Here is a 3747-nt window from a genome sequence, read left to right on the forward strand (position 1 = left end):
AATAAACTATTCAGAGAAAAATCCACTTCATTCTATTAAAGTGAATGATAAAAAGTGCATCTGACTCAGGCCATAGTGTTCCAAATCACTTGCTATGCATCTGAGAGCTGGACGATGAATAGGAATGGCAGAAGAAGCACTGATGCCTTTGAGCCTATGGTCCTGGGGAAGAGCAGTAACACCCCATGACGGCCAAGAGAATAAATAAATACGTCTTGGAGAGGGTACAGCCAGAGTGATCTTTGTAAGCAAGGTTGATGAGGCTTCACCTCACATACTTCAGGTATTTTGCTAGGAGAGGCTATTCCTGGGAAAGGGACATGATGCTTGGAAGGGTGGATGGTCGGCGAAGGACAGGAAGACCTTCAACCAAGTGGACTGACATGGTGACTGCCACAGTGGGCTCTAATGTGTCAGGAAGTGTGAAGATGGTACAGGATAGGATGGGGTTCAGATCTGTTGTTCATAGGGTCACTATAAGTCATAGTTTACTCAACGGCACCTGACAACAAAAATGATAAAACAGGTGATTTACTTGTACTACCTCATTTAATCCTCACAACAACCTTATGGAGAGGTAGACAGTATTATTAAATCCCTTTACCAACAAGGAGGCTGAAACTCAGAAGCTAAATAATTTATCCAGGGCCAGCAAGCAACAAAGGTCTGTCAGAATTTGACAGTTTTCACTCTTATCTGCCTTTTATACAAAAATAAGGAAAATACATTTTTATATTAATATGTAAATATTCACATAAAATCCAATAATATGAAATGGAAATGTCTACATTTCCATTAGAAAACTTAATAAGAAAGTCAATAATGGTGCACGAAATACTAGTCTGGACTGGGGGTTCAAGCTGCTACACTTTATAGAGTCTGAATATGATTTCAATTCAGTCTTTGATTTAATGTCCTTGTGCATCTACATTAAGTATTTGTGAAAGAAGGTTTCACACCCTAAGCCTTAAATTATCTTCTACAAATACAATTAGAGGTGAAAAGCAACTAAGGTAATGTGACATAAATCCAAGGGAAGCAACAGACAACAGAAACAGAAACTTAGACGGGTCAAATCTATAGTCACTCACGTAAAAACTTTACACTATGTATGTTCAAAGATGAACTTTAGCAGAGTGTTTCAGGGGAGGGGAAAGGGAATTGGGACGTTTAGAATTGTAAAACACGACTTAAATGAAGAACATGGCAAATACAATGCTTTAAATGTATCTGAATAAAGATTTACTGAAATGAAACAGAAATTAGAAGACAATGTCCTGAATAAAGCAGAGGCACAGAAAAGCTGAAAAGAAAAAAAAAAAATGTAGAAAATACCCTTGAAGATGTTATTTCTAAGAAAACAAATTAACAATGCAAACATGATTACATTTCTGTCTAAAACAAATGTTTTCCCAATTATTACTATTTTTTTATCTTATACATACATAAAGAAATTCTGGAATACTCCAGAAACTTTTAACAGTGATTGCTGCCTTTTTAAGTCTGTGGTGGTGGTTGTTAGGTGCCATCAAGTTGAGCACGACTCATAGCGACCCTATGAACACCAGATCTGAACCCTGTCCTATCCTGTGCCTTCCTCATCATCTCTGACACACTAGAGTCCACTGCAGCAGTCACTGTGCCAATCCATCTGGTTGAGGGTCTTCTTCTCGTTTGCTGAGTATTAATCTTTCCAAGTATTATGTCTCTCTCCAAGGAACAGCCTCTCCTAACAACATATCCAAAATATCATCTTTGCCTCCAAGGAGACTCTGGCTACACACTCTCTAAGCCATATCTGCCTGTTCATTTGGCGGTCCATGGGGTATTCAGAACTCTTCTCCAATACCACAGATCACAGGCATCAATTCTTCTGTTATCCCTATCCATTTTCCAGCTCTCAGATGCATAAGAAGTGATTAAAAAGACCATGGCCTAAATCAGACACACCCTAGTCTTCAAACTGACATGACTGCTCTTCAGTAACTTGGAGAAGTCCCTGACTGCAGATTTTCCCAAATATCTAAATACTGATCGCCTGACTGTTACTAATCTTGATACCAAGTGTGTTGATCATGGATCTAAGTAAAATGGAGTTGTTGAAAGTTTTAATCTTTTCTCCATTCGTGCCAGTCTATCAGTCCAGTGGTGAGAATATTTGTTTTCTCAATGTTGAGATGTAATCCATATTGAAGGCTGTATAGTGCTTCTGCAATAAGTACTTCAAGTCCTCCTCACTTTCACCCAGCAAGATTGTATTATCTGTGTATTACAAGTTGTTAATGAGATTTCCTCTGATCCTGATGCCACATTCTTTTTCATAGAGTCTAGCTTCTTGAATAGTTTGTTCAGCACACAGTTTATTTGCTCTACTCAGACAAGAGTCTTTTTTTTTTAAAAAAAAAAATTCATTTTAATGAAAGTTTACAGAGACTTAGGGTTTCCAGTCATTCATTGTTGCACTTTTCTCCCTGCCCATCCTTCCCCCCCAAATTCATTCTTCTCTTTGAAAAGAAAAACTCTTTCATTGTTATGCAATCCCTCTCCTCATATCCACTCCACTCTGCAGCTTTCACTCTGGACTTCTGTAATGACAAGAATACCCAATCATATATCCCTTTTAAAGAGTTCTCTCCCTCATCTGTTCCAATGCCATATGCATCATTCCTCCCCTCCTTTTCTGTCTTCCCTCAACTCCGATGTCAGTCCCATTTTACAACAGTGGCCCTATACAATATTTGTCCTTTTGTGACTGAGATAATTCACTCAGCATAATGTCCTCCAGGGTCATCCATTTTGCATATTTCATAAGTTCCTTGTTTTTCAATGCTGCATTGTATTCCAGTAGGTGAATATATCAGAGCTTCTCTATCCATTTGTTTGTTGATTGGAAACAACAGCCTTTTAATGTAGTTACAGGTGTCATATAATTAAGTGCTCTGGGATTGCCATTCTTCTTAATGTTAGCCATAATTTGTTGTGATGCACACAGTCAAATGCCTTTGCACAGTCAATAAAGCACAGACATTCTTCTGGTATTCTCTGCTTTCTGGCAGGATCCACCTCACATCAGAAATTCTATCTCTGCTGCTACAGCGTCTTCTAAACTCAACTTGAAGTTCTGGCAGTTCTCTGCCAATATGCTATTCCAGCCATTTCTGAAAGCTTTTCAGAAATATTTTGATGATAACGTTAGAAAATCTCTACATTCTGTTGGCTCACCTTTCTTGGGAATGGGAACAAACATGGACCCCTTTCAGGCAGTCAGCCCGGCAACTATCTTCCAAACTTTCTCGCACTGACTGAAGAGCCCATCCAAGGCGTCAACCGTTATCTGAAACATGTCAACTGGTAGCCCATTGATTCCGGGGGCCTTATTATTTGCCAATGTCTTCAGTGCATCTGGAGTTTCTTTATTCATTACAATGAGCCCTTGATTATATAGGAGTTCCTAAAATATTCCAGTGTTGGCCAATTTGTTTTGGTACATTAACTGTGCATTCCTTCCATCTTCTTTACTCCTTCCTAGGCTACTTAAGATTTTGCCCATAGCATCTCTAAGTAGTACAATTAGAGGAAAGGAGTTCTTTTATATGAGACTCTTTTTATGCATCTAAATTTTTTTAAATTTTATTATTTTTGTGTGAGTGTACCATCAAATCAGATCTGACTGGTACAGGAGGAGATTGTCCCTCCTTCCCCGGCAGAGCATCTGGTGGATTTGAACCATGCGCCTCTGGGATTGTA

The 3747-nt window shown here is 38.8% G+C and overlaps 1 protein-coding gene across 2 annotated transcripts in view; it reads right to left on the bottom strand.

Annotated features, from left to right (window-relative positions):
* Positions 1-3747, bottom strand: part of TFDP2 (transcription factor Dp-2 (E2F dimerization partner 2)) — a 100156-nt gene that overhangs the window by 35147 nt on the left and 61262 nt on the right. The gene's annotated exons all lie outside the window — the stretch shown is intronic.

Source organism: Elephantulus edwardii, unplaced genomic scaffold, assembly GCF_000299155.1.
Source record: "Elephantulus edwardii isolate Elephantulus edwardi_28Jun2011 unplaced genomic scaffold, EleEdw1.0 scaffold00158, whole genome shotgun sequence".
NCBI classification, from domain to species: Eukaryota; Metazoa; Chordata; class Mammalia; order Macroscelidea; family Macroscelididae; genus Elephantulus; species Elephantulus edwardii.